Below are 13,168 nucleotides of genomic sequence, written 5' to 3' on the forward strand. Positions count from 1 at the left end.
GAAGAAAGTCTTACTGGTTCTTTTTTCTAACTCATAAAATATGACTCCTTCGTGGTCTATGAGAACCCTGTTTCAATGTAATTTGTAAAAGGTCTGAGAGAGTGTTTAATATTTTAAAAAGTATCTTGAAATTGAAGGTCAATCCAACCAGGCAGAAATTTTGTTATGCTCAAAAAGAGGAAAAACCAACTCGTAGTCGGCAGGATTCGAACCTGCGCGGGGAGACCCCAATGGATTTCTAGTCCATCGCCTTAACCACTCGGCCACGACTACACCTATACATTGTTTCTTTCAATGTTCTCCATGTTACTATATATCATTTATTGTAGGCAACTTCAGTGTTTAGTCATTAAAAAGGGCAATACAAAAGATGGTAAGCTCCATTAATAGTTGATAAAATCAAAGAGGAGTCAACCAACTTTATTTCCAGCATGTATTAAACTGAGAATGGTCTTTTTCTAGAAAGCAAATCGCCATATATTGCAACAGTTTTTAAAAAACCCTCTTACTTCTGCTGGAGTAGGAAATTAATGCTCAATAAATAATCTGGCACAGCTGTTCCTTACAGACACTTCATGTCTTTAGACATTTGATCTAGTGCCTGGAATATAGTAAGGGCTCAACAAAAAGTAACAGCTTTTGTAACTGTTATTTTTAACTGTTAAAAATAACTGTTATTTGTAACTTATTTTAAAGTAACAGTTATTTGTAGCTGTTATTTTTAAGTTCAAGAATGAGGATCTATCAAAATATTCCCCATAAAGCCCTATCTCCCATCTCTTTGTAAAGCTAAAAATATTTTAAAGCAGTAGGTAGAATATTTTTGATTAAAATAGTAATATGAAAATATTCCTGAGAATCAAATCCACTTCATCGCATGGGACTTTTTCTCACAGAGTATTTAATACTCTATGGATAATGTTTAAAAATATTTGCAGAGACCACCTCCAAAGCAAGCCCAGAACCCCAGGATCTTCACTTTTCTGAAACTACACAACCATCACCACAATCTTAACTGTATGTGCATGCATGTGGGTGTGTTAGTGTACAAGTAGAAGATTTCTGTATTTCATCAACAACTCCATTTCATGAACAGAAGGAGGACAGGGCATGATTTATAAACCCCTGCTTATGTGCTGGTAGGTTGAAAATTACCTCCTGCAGCCCAGACCTCATGTCTGGGCTCCAGAAAATACAGTTGTCCTAGTTACTTCTTGTTGCATGTCCATGTGCATCTCAAAAGCAATACATCTCCAAATGAAAGCTCCATTCTTTCCTTCTAAACTTGGGTCTTCTCCAACAACCTAGATTTCTGTTTGACAGGAGCACCCAGGTACCAAAACCAAAGACTTAGAACTCCCCTTATATCTGTTCTCTAACTCCCTTTCCAGAGGCCACAGGTTTCCAGGTCTTTAGTTCAACCTTGGAACTGCTTCTCAATCTGTCTTTTCCTCCCAAGTGTCAAACCCATTTTCTAAGATCAGGTTCCAACAGTTTCTCATAGGCATAACTGCGACAATTTCTTGGAAGCTTTCTGACCTCTGGTCCCTTGTCCCTGAAGAGATTCGTTCCTTTCTTCATTGTTTCAAAATTTGTGTTCTGGGCACAATTACAGGACAAACATTTTGCTAGGTGCTGCTCGCTCAGTGGAGAGCCACAAAAATATGGCTACTGTTCTGAGAAATTTTCAGAGTGAACAATTGCAAAAGTGAATATTTATCACTGAGTTTGATAAGTGAGAGGTCCAGTGTGCCTTAGTAGCCCACAGGAAGAATGTAGATCCCAATCATGAATATCTTAGGTGGTTCCCTGGAGAGTCACTCAGTAAACACCAAGTTTCATGAAGAATGTTCCAATTATACCTTATCTCTGGCCAAATGGATACTCAATAAATATATGTGGAATGAATCATGTTTAAACTTAGATCTGAAGGATGTGTGAAAGTGAGCCAAATTGGAGATGGGAGCAGTGTTCTAGACTTAAACCTGGTGAAATATGAGATAAATAAAAGAAAGTGTTGTCTGGCCGGAATGTTGCTTTTTTTGGAAGGGGAGAAGGAGGGAGAGCAGTGAGAGATAACACCTTGGAGATGTAATTTAGGGCAGATTATGTAGGCAGGGTTATGTCAGCACTAACTCATGTGTTAATCTGAGAATGCAAATCAGATTGGGTCTCTCCCCTCCTTTAAAGTCTTTAAAATTACTTTGCGGCCTTCAGGGAAGATCACAAGTGGCGTAGGAGTCCCTCATCACCGGCATGTGTCTAATTTTCTCAGCTCTTTTTCTGACCACTCTGTCAAGGGAGACTGGATTCCTGAGGCAAGAAAGGATCTGCCCTTCCTCACACAATGCTGGTTTCTTGATGTTGACCCTCTGTCTTGTATCGTAGGAGCCATATACTCTTCTCCCAGGGCTTTTGTTTAAATAGGACAGCTTCTGTCAATCCCCCCCCCCCTCCTTTTTTTTTTTCTGTAATTAAACTTTTACTGTAAAAAATTTCAAACATTTAAAAAAGTTGAAAGAATCAGGAATTGTCTATATATCCACCACCCAGATTCAATAATTGTTACCAGATTCCTGAGCCCCACTCCCCAAATTCTAATTTTGTAGTTCAAGTATAGTGCTGAGAGGGAACCAGGACAAGCTGGGAAAGTTTGCATTTCTAGGAAGCTCCTGGATGATGTCATTGGTTTGAGGACCAAATTTTGAGAAGAGCAGACCAGAACTAACTAGATAATGTGGATAGAGAAACAGACATTGGACGGGTAAAAAGAAACATAAAGCAAAGGAAAGGGTGTTGAGAAGAAATGCATGGAGAAAAAAAAAAAAGAAAGAAAAAGAAAAAAGAAAAAAAAAAACAAAGAAAAAGAAAAAAAAAGAGAAATGCATGGAGGATAAAACTACTAAGTAGAAAAGGAGATTTCTGATTACGGACTTTAACCAAGAAAATTGGATTTTTAAGAATGATCGTTATGAAAGTTCACAGTTTGTAAGTAGTAATAATTTAAGCACCTAGCAACCACGAAGGGATTCGAACCCTCAATCTTCTGATCCGAAGTCAGACGCCTTATCCATTAGGCCACGTGGTCTGGCTGTGATTGCCATGCTGTGTTTGGATGATTCATTGAAAGAAAACAATCTCAACTATCCTTGTAGCATGTGTTATTGTTCTCTTGCATCGGCAGGCAGATTCTTTACAGCTGAGCCACCAGGGAAGCCCATAATTGTAACATAGTGAGATATTGTTGCAAAAAAGGACATTTCCAGCTCCTCAAAAATCCTACTATCTAGTTGGGGAACTAGGTTGAACCTGAGGGTTAAAAATGCTGCAAAGTTAAAACAAGGAGATGATGCTACAATAGCTAATAATAGAGTGCTTTATCTTTTCATGCGAATCTGGGAGAAAGGCCACAGTAGGGAAGGAATGCTTGAGCTGAGAGCTGAAGGAGAGGAACAGAGCTGGATTGTTTTATTTACTCAGGGGATCACCGCTGCCTTGCGGGGGTGGCTTTCAGGTAAAGATTGTGGATGAAAGACAAGAATTCGCTTTTGTGCACTTTGTTGACTTGTCAGACCGGAGAAAGCTGAATTCTAAACATGTGGTGTAGGAAAAGTGAAGAGGGGATCGGATACACACCACAGAACCTCCATCCTCACGCCCCTTGCCAGGCTGAGGAATTGTCAGCAGTGGCTTCACCTGGAAACTGGCTGTTAGGAGCTGAATTGTGTCCTTCTGTCTGCTTCCCCTACTCCCACCCGCGCCTCATATGTCGAAGCTCTGACACCTCAGTACCTCAGATGTGACTTTGGAGACAGGGCTTTTAAAAAAGTAAGTAAAGTTAAAAAAAGGTCATACCGGTAAGCCCTGATACAATGACTGGTGTCCTTATTTTAAAAAGATCAGGACACAAACACACAGAGGAAAGACCATGTGAAGACCCAAGGAGAAGAACCGCCGTCTATAAACCCACTGACAGCATTGTTCTTGAACTTCTAGCCTCCAGAACTGTGAGAAGATAAATCGTTGCTTAAGCCATCCAATCTGTGGTACTTTACTATGGCAACAAACTAATATCACCTTGCCTCTCCACCATCCTGGAAGAAAACGGAAAATTATTATTATTTTGAGTGAGCAAAGTATCCAGTTGCTACGCTTGGGCAGTGATTCTCAGGCTTTCCCCTTCATCACGATCAGGGAGGTTTTGTTAAAACAAAGGCTGCTGGGGTCCGCCTCCAGACTTTCTGATTTTGTAGGCCTGGGGTGTGGCCGAGGACTTGCTTCGCTAACAGGTTCACAGCTGAAGTAAGTGCAAGTAAGTGCTCCTGGTCCGCGAGCACTTTTTAAGAATCACTGGCTAGAGGAGACTCTACTAACACAGAACTGGTAGAAAATGCTAAGAACTCAGTAGATATTAGCAATTTGCTTTGAGTTGTTGTGACCTGAATGGCAAGTGTACAGTACAGACAGCAGAAGCCTCTCGGAATTCTAGTGAGAAGTGAGGGGTCAGGAAGACAAGCCATCTATGCTACACTTGTGAGGATAAAGCAGCTTTTTTACCAGGTTGAATAATGGGACCTGGTGAGCGCTGAGGTAGGAGGGGTGTGTGGGACGGGGTGGCGGGTGCAGGGTCAAGGACTGGACACTGCAGGGCAGGGAAGGCTGGGGATCTTTTTGAGAAGACTCTGATGCTGGGAAAGATTGAAGGCGGGAGGAGAAGGGGACGACAGAGGATGAGATGATTGGATGGCATCACCGACTCAATGGACATGAGTTTGAGTAAACTCTGGGAGTTGGTGATGGAAAGGGAAGCCTGGGGTGCTGCAGTCCATGCGGTCACAAAGAGTCGGACACGACTGAGCGACTGAACTGAACTGAACTGAGGTCTAGTGAATTTATAGGAAAGGTGGTTGTTTGAAAATCGTGGCAGTTCTTAATCCTGTTTCATTGTAGATCTAAGCTGAGTACGTACACAGTTATTCTCAAGACAGGAAAGTTTAGACAGGTGGAAAGATAGAAAGTGAGAAACCAACAAGTTTCCTCTACACGGAGTACTGGGGCTTTTGGGTTAATATTTAACCTTTCTTATCTTTCTCTACCAAGCATTAGCGAAGCTATGAATAGTGGGGAGAAAAATAATCAAGTTTACCAATAAAAAGATAAATCTTTAGGACCTGGGGGCGAGGGGAAGGCATTATTTAAATCCTAATTTAGAATGGCATCCCCTTCTTACCCGTGACCTCGTGGCGCAACGGTAGCGCGTCTGACTCCAGATCAGAAGGTTGCGTGTTCAAATCACGTCGGGGTCAACTTTTGGGGAAAGGGAGCTTTCTTTCATAAAGTTGCTGGCTAGTTTGTGTTTGACTCACATAATCTCTTTAAGAGGAACCTCTTCCCAGAAATTATTGAAGATCTGGCAAATAGAAGTAAAGAGAATGTAGGTAAACTTAAAACATTAAACTTATGATTTTAATTTTGCTTTTCAGGAATATCGGAGAGTAAGTAAATGGATGGAAATGATGAAGGAGGTGGAGGAGGAGGAGAAAGGGGTTAGGGGAGAGAAGATGACAGAGGAAGAGGAGGGGGAGGAAAAGGGGAAGAGGTATATACTCCAACCCCAAGTAAGTGGATGTCTGTAACTCTTGACATCCTGTTTGCTACCTTGTAAGAGACTCCCACCTGGGTAAGCCAGATTCACAGAAAATATGAGATAGTAAATGTTTGTTGTTTTAAGCCACTAAGTTTTAGGGTAATTTGTTACACAGCAGTAGACAATGAGTACATTTTATCTCAAAATCATCTCCTGTGTCTACCAATACTAATATATATTACGATCCTTATCCAATCCTTATTCACCAAAAATCCAGATTTTGAAAATCTCACTAAATAGCTCAACTTTGCCTTCTCACTCTGAGACACTATTGAGATTCCTGACATAATGTTCTCTTTTGTCCAATAGCCCATCTTTGCATGAACTGTTCCCTTGGTATCTCTAATTTTCTTGAAGAGATCTCTAGTCTTCCCCATTCTGTTGTTTTCCTCTATTTCTTTCCATTGATAACTGAGGAAGGCTTTCGTATCTCTCCTTGCTATTCTTTGGAACTCTGCATTCAAATGGGAATATCTTTCCTTTTCTCCTTTGCTTTTCGCTTCTCTTCTTTTCACAGCTATTTGTAAGGCTGCCTCAGACAGCCATTTTGCATTTTTGCATTTCTTTTCCATGGGGACGGTCTTGATCCCTGTCTCCTGTACAATGTCACGAACCTCCATCCATAGTTCATCAGGCACTCTGTCTATCAGATCTAGTCCCTTAAATCTATTTTTCACTTCCACTGTATAATCATAAAGGATTTGATTTAGGTCATATCTGAATGGTCTAGTGGTTTTCCCTACTTTCTTCAATTTAAGTCTGAATTTGGCAATAAGGAGTTCATGATCTGAGCCACAGTCAGCTCCCGGTCTTGTTTTTGCTGACTGTATAGAGCTTCTCAATCTTTGGCTGCAAAGAATATAATCAGTCTGATTTCAGTGTTGAACATCTGGTGATGTCCATGTATAGAGTCTTCTCTTGTGTTGTTGGAAGAGGGTGTTTGCTATGACCAGTGTGTTCTCTTGGCAAAACTCTATTAGCCTTTGCCCTGCTTCATTCCATACTCCAAGGCCAAATTTGCCTGTTACTCCAGGTGTTTCTTGACTTCCTACTTTTGCATTCCAGTCCCCTATAATGAAAAGGACATCTTTTTTGGGTGTTAGTTCTAAAAGGTCTTGTAGAGATAAGATAAATTAGAGATACCAAGGGAATATTTCATGCAAAAATGGGCTCGATAAAGGACAGAAATGGTATGCACCTAACAGAAGCAGAAGATATTAAGAAGAGGTGGCAAGCATACACAGAAGAACTGTACAAAAAAGATCTTCCTGACCCAGATAATCACGATGGCGTGATCACTCACCTAGAGCCAGACATTCTGGAATGTAAAGTCAAGTGGGCCTTAGAAAACATCACTATGAACAAAACTAGTGGAGCTGATGGAATTCCAGTTGAGCTAATTCAAATCCTGAAAGATGATGCTGTGAAAGTGCTGCACTCAATATGCCAACAAATTTGGAAAACTCAGCAGTGACCACAGGACTGGAAAAGGTCAGTTTTTATTCCAATCCCAAAGAAAGACAATGCCAAAGAATGCTCAAACTACCACACAATTGCACTCATCTCACATGCTAGTAAAATAATGATCAAAATTCTCCATTCTAGGCTTCAGCAATACGTGAACCATGAACTTCCAGATGTTCAAGCTGGTTTTAGAAAAGGCAGAGGAACCAGAGATCAAATTGCCAACATCCGTTGGATCATCGAAAAAGCAAGAGAGTTCCAGAAAACATCTATTTCTGCTTTATTGACAATGCAAAGCCTTTGACTGTGTGGATCACAATAAACTGTGGAAAATTCTTAAAGAGATGGGAATACCAGACCACATGACCTGCTTCTTGAGAAACCTATATGCAGGTCAGGAAGCAACAGTTAGAACTGGACATGGAACAACAGACTGGTTCGAAATAGGAAAAGGAGTACATCAAGGCTGTGTATTGTCACCCTGCTTATTTAACTTATATGCAGAGTACATCATGAGAAATGCTGGGCTGGAAGAAGCACAAGCTGGAATCAAGATTGCCGGGAGAAATATCAATAACCTCAGATATGCAGATGACACCACCCTCATGGCAGAAAGTGAAGAGGAACTAAAAAGCCTCTTGATGAAAGTGCAACAGGAGAGTGAAAAAGTTGGCTTAAAGCTCAACATTCAGAAAACTAAGATCATGGCATCTGGTCCCATCACTTCCTAGGAAATAGATGGGGAGACAGTGGAAACAGTGTCAGACTTTATATTTTTGGGCTCCAAAATCACTGCAGATGGTGACTGTAGCCATGAAATTAAAAGACACTTACTCCTTGGAAGGAAAGTTATGACCTGTCTAGACAGCATATTAAAAAGCAGAGACATTATTCTGTCAACAAAGGTCTGTCTAGTCAAGGCTAGGTTTTTCCAGTGGTCATGTATGGATGTGAGAGTTGGACTGTAAAGAAAGCTGAGCACTGAAGAATTGATGCTTTTGAACTGTGCTGTTGGAGAAGATTCTTGAGAGTCCCTTGGACTGCAAGGAGATCAAACCAGTCCATCCTAAAGGAGGTCAGTCCTGGGTGTTCATTGGAAGGACTGATGCTGAAGCTGAAACTCCAATACTTTGGCCATCTCATGCGAAGAGTGGACTCATTGGAACAGACCCTGATGCTGGGAGGGATTGGGGGCAGGAGGAGAAGGGGATGACAGAGGATGAGATGGCTGGATGGCATCACCGACTCGATGGACATGAGTCTGAGTAAACTCCGGGAGTTGGTGATGGACAGGAAGGCCTGGCATGCTTCGATTCATGGGGTCGCAAAGAGTCGGACACGACTGAGTGACCGAACTGAACTGAACTTGTCCAATAAACTCAGTTTTCTTTTCCAATGAGATTATTGGAGACTATTGGAAGATTCTCTGGAGAAGGAAACAGGCAACCCACTCCAGTATTCCTGCTGGAGAATCCCATGGACAGAGTAGCCTGCCAGGCTACAGTCCGTGGGGTCGCAAGAGTCAGACATGACTTAGCATCTAAACCAAATGAAATCTGAGGAAATAGAGTGCACATTGTAAAAATTACTTTTATATTACAAAGAACACACTTTTAGATATTTTTTCTAAAATAGCCTACAGTATGTAATCAATTCAGTACAACTAATGTGAGCACCAACTATGTGCATTACACTAAAGATTTTTGTTTATAATAGAAGATAAAACTTCTGACTCCCAGTGGTTCATTAAAAAGTTCTATGAAATAAAAATCAGTGGCTAATATTTATCTGATAGTTTTATACTATTTTTCATGGCTTTAATAGGCATCATTTTATTTTATTTTTACAACCCCTAGAGGAATGTAAGTTAAATGACTTACATTCAACTCTGCTAGGCTCTATTTACATATGAATAAACAAATTAGGAAACTTGGCTGAATTTATTTATATCTCTCATACTGTCCAGTTATATATTATTCTGTTGCTAGGATTTGGAAGAACCTAATTTATGGCCCAGATTCTTCCTTTACGATCAACATTAGTAACCTCTTAATTTACTAAAATGCTTTTTGCCATTCTTCCCCTTCAAAGCATCCTAATCATAGCCGCCTATTAAATATTGCAATTTCCCTATTCTGAAGAAGAGGTGAAGAGATTTCTAGAGTGAAAAAACCTCCTGGGCTTTCACATGCTTTAATAATCCAGGCTGTCAGATTGTGCTACTTCCCTAAAGCCCACACTCAAGAGTCATTTCAGTAGAGATTATTTTCATTGATTATCAGTGGTTTTCTCTGTGTTGTTTTTTCCCTCCGAACCAGCTGAAAAGTCCTGAAATAGGATTTATTTCTAGGCCCGATTTATCTTTTGCTTCCAAAGCGCCACAGTGACCTCGGCAACCTGTCTCCAGGAGCAAGTAAGGAGAAGGAAATGGGAGAATTCTTTTTTCCTTTATTATTTTCTTTTTTATCCTGCTACCGTTGACAATATCCTCCCTACCAAACTTGGGTCTCCATAAACATGACAATAGAAGGTCTTTTTTCCAAAATGAAGCAATTTGGTGCTTCAAACTTGAATTGAGCACATTGGCCTCATAAGTAACCAAATTGGCTTTCAGCCTTAATGAGAAACTTTCAGAAAGTGTTTTCATTAAAGATATAAATTGAGGAAAGGATGGAGAAAGACATTTTTATATGTCAGGTGTTTTTAGTTATTTTTCATTTTCAAAAGGCTCCAAGTCACATATCAGCAGTTTCAGTTTCCTTCTGGTTCATAGGTTTTCCTAGAATATTTAGATGTAATCTGTTATTCGATGGGATTTAGGAATATTCTGGGGAGAAAAATACACATCCTCGTTATTTTCCTAAGAATTTAGGAATAACATAATTATATGAATACAAATAAAGAGCATTGAACTCGTTGAGGCATTGGTGGTTCAGTGGTAGAATTCTCGCCTGCCACGCGGGAGGCCCGGGTTCGATTCCCGGCCAATGCAAGCAAGTCTGTTCTTTTCCCTGAAAAGCCACAAACAAAAAATATTTTAAGGTAAGTGCACTTCTCGTAATTTACAGTTTCACCATTGTAAATTTACAATTTCAATTTTATAAATTATACCTATTGGCATGCATTTGGTTTTCCAACAACCAAGCAAACCTCAGTTGATAGAAGTAGTCTTTAGAAGGTGATTTCTGAGTCGGTGGTATTTGGAGGTGGAATGTGGCCACGTACAGACATATATGCAGTATTCCTATTCTTCGAAGCAGCTTTAGAAAAATATTCACAATATCTTAACTCTAGGAAAGTGCCAGAATTTATTCCCTTGAAAATGAATTAAAAAACATAGGGCACGTGTTAGCAGAGTGGCGCAGCGGAAGCGTGCTGGGCCCATAACCCAGAGGTCGATGGATCGAAACCATCCTCTGCTACTTCTTGTTCGTTTTTGTTGATTGAAACCTGATCTTAAAAGGGACTGAATGCTATTTACAACAGACTATCACATCTAGCTGTGGACTAGCTCTGGATGTGTAAGAATCCCTAAAGCTGCTTGTTAGAAATACCTCTTTCCCATTTTTAACGGGGGAAAATCTTATTCTTTATGTCCGGTAAATCTGTTGGAATTTGATCTCTCAGATTTTGGGACCACTACACCTCGTAGGAATTGGAATGTGAGCTTCGTTAAGATCTCTGGTATCTTGCCCGTCAGACAAAGGTTACATTTTGTGATAAGGTCTGTAACCAACATCTCAATCTTCAAATTGTTGATATTTTTTATCATGGTGACAGGCATTCCAGAACAGCTGTTAAAATGAAAGATTTGTAACAGGCAAGATATTCCTCATGGGAATATATCTAGACAATCTAATCAGTTATGTAGTCGTGGCCGAGTGGTTAAGGCGATGGACTTGAAATCCATTGGGGTCTCCCCGCGCAGGTTCGAATCCTGCCGGCTACGTAACTTTTTTTTTTTTTTTTTTTTGCCCTCTCTCCAGGTCCAAGTTCCAACTGTGGAAACTTAACACGAAATAGTTTACCTGATTATTATTATCTTTCTCCATAAAATTGGATGGAGGAAATTTTAGTCCCCTAGTATAACTGTCTGTAGAGAAAATCTTTGAAATTTACTTTGGTAAACGCTAGGGATTTCTGAGACCATTATAAATATGTTTTTTTTTTTTTTTTTTAAAGCTTAGGCATTAATTCATTTTGAATTACTATCTCCCGAAATTAAATTCAGTTCAGGTCTGACTTTCGATCCTCACTTGCCTCTTTTTCCCCTTAATGAACTTCCAAGAATTTGGGTATATCCAAGGCATCACTATTCTACTCGTGAATATTTTGACGTTTCAGAACAGGATTTCAAACAGAAATTTCCATTTCCTTCTGGAGCCCTCTTATCATTCCATTTAGTAGGCCAGATTGTAGGGAGGATGTACCTGTTGAAGAATATTCAAAGCTGTTTTCAGATTTTGGCTAAATTTTATTAAAAAAACCCAAAACACCCAAACACACCAAAAACTGTTTCACTTGCTAAAACTCTTTTTAAGACATACGCACACAGTATATGCAACAGAAATAAGAATGAATATAACAAAAATTCAACTTGTATTAAACTTGCAATCGATCTATTAGGACATGCAGATAAGCAAAAAGAAGGATGTAAAAATACTCCAAAAGTTTTTCCTTAATCTCAAAATACCAATAATTTCCTAACTTATCTTGAGCGTTTTTCTTCTTTTTCTATATTCACACGTGTCCTATGGAATTTTTAAGTGCAGACACCATATATAGACATTCATGGCCCAGGTCAGAAATTCAGTGAGTGCAATTTTGATCTTGCAAGTAAGGCAGGTACTCAAACCCTACGTGAACTCTGAGAAAAACTGGAAGCAAAGTGAGCTCTGTTATGCTTTTCGCATTGCGGAGCACTGATAATGAGGCCTTCATTCATCCAAGACGGAAATCATCAGAATAAAGTGCATGTGACACACTACAGCCACATTCCTAACTGCTTGTCTCAAGGAGCATGTGGTGGCCCCATGGTGTAATGGTTAGCACTCTGGACTTTGAATCCAGCGATCCGAGTTCAAATCTCGGTGGGACCTAACTTTTAGTGCCTTCCCTCCCCATCTCTTCAATCACTGTGGTACCTCGAGGAGGCCAGACAACTAATCGCTTGCGAGGCTAGCCACCCCATCCCTGTCAGCTAGGAGGCAATGTCCTGCAGAACAACTTTCTCTATCCTTTCATCTGAGATTTCGTATCTGTCGTCTTCTTCTCCTCTATTTCCTTCTCTGGACCACAGAATCCCCTCAGATTGTAGTAATTTAGATTGCCGTCTGCTTGACTATTCGCGTTTTATACCCCTGACCTCAGTTCTGGGTTCGAATTCCATCAGTTTTTAATATGAACTGGGCCCTGAGAAATTTGTAGTGCCTGTGACCCTTGGTCGTTGCATTTCACTCGGATCCTCTGCTGACTGGTATACAACTGATTCTTTATAAATATTTTTAAAATAAAAATCATAGTTCACAAAATCCTGAAGAGAAGCACAGGCTCGTCAATGAATATTCAGAAATCTTCCAGCAGGTACAAGGTTGTGGTGGCCCCATGGTGTAATGGTTAGCACTCTGGACTTTGAATCCAGTGATCCGAGTTCAAATCTCGGTGGGACCTACCTTAGTTTTGGTGGCCAGCCAATTTTCTCTTGGTTTGCCTCAAATTGATAATGTATACGTCGGTTTTCAGGCATAACCTTCCCACTCAGGCATCCTTCTCCGGAGAAGCATCCTTCCTTACTTTCTTCTGGGATTCCTACGAAGTGGGTCAGATTTGTAAGTGTACCTGAGTGATTAAGAGTTCATATTATCAGAGGCCTTTATAGAAGTCCCAGAAGACAGGCCCCACCTGTGACCCTTTTCTCCTCCGGAGCTCAGGCAAATGCTCTGTAGGCTGCAAAACTCTGCACACAGACCAGAAAATGTCCAAAACATAGAAAAAGATTCTAAGCTATCAGTCATCTGAGAGCCTCCACTGTCTCTTTACAGGAGGCTGTCTCTGAAT

General features: G+C 40.3%; 8 non-coding genes across 8 annotated transcripts; 6 read left to right on the top strand and 2 right to left on the bottom strand.

The window, feature by feature from the left end:
- Positions 1-191: 191 nt before the first annotated feature.
- TRNAS-AGA lies at positions 192-273 on the bottom strand. Its single transcript has one exon. It is a non-coding gene; the product is annotated as a tRNA-Ser (tRNA).
- Positions 274-3,015: 2,742 nt separating this feature from the next.
- Positions 3,016-3,088, bottom strand: TRNAR-UCG. The gene has a single exon. It is a non-coding gene; the product is annotated as a tRNA-Arg (tRNA).
- A 2,146-nt stretch (positions 3,089-5,234) lies between these two features.
- On the top strand, positions 5,235-5,306 carry TRNAW-CCA. Its single transcript has one exon. It is a non-coding gene; the product is annotated as a tRNA-Trp (tRNA).
- A 4,726-nt stretch (positions 5,307-10,032) lies between these two features.
- TRNAG-GCC lies at positions 10,033-10,103 on the top strand. The gene has a single exon. It is a non-coding gene; the product is annotated as a tRNA-Gly (tRNA).
- A 358-nt stretch (positions 10,104-10,461) lies between these two features.
- Positions 10,462-10,533, top strand: TRNAM-CAU. The gene has a single exon. It is a non-coding gene; the product is annotated as a tRNA-Met (tRNA).
- A 445-nt stretch (positions 10,534-10,978) lies between these two features.
- On the top strand, positions 10,979-11,060 carry TRNAS-UGA. Its single transcript has one exon. It is a non-coding gene; the product is annotated as a tRNA-Ser (tRNA).
- A 1,078-nt stretch (positions 11,061-12,138) lies between these two features.
- TRNAQ-UUG lies at positions 12,139-12,210 on the top strand. The gene has a single exon. It is a non-coding gene; the product is annotated as a tRNA-Gln (tRNA).
- Positions 12,211-12,709: 499 nt separating this feature from the next.
- On the top strand, positions 12,710-12,781 carry TRNAQ-UUG. Its single transcript has one exon. It is a non-coding gene; the product is annotated as a tRNA-Gln (tRNA).
- Positions 12,782-13,168: the final 387 nt, after the last annotated feature.

Source organism: Cervus elaphus, chromosome 7, assembly GCF_910594005.1.
Source record: "Cervus elaphus chromosome 7, mCerEla1.1, whole genome shotgun sequence".
In the NCBI taxonomy this organism is placed as follows: Eukaryota; Metazoa; Chordata; class Mammalia; order Artiodactyla; family Cervidae; genus Cervus; species Cervus elaphus.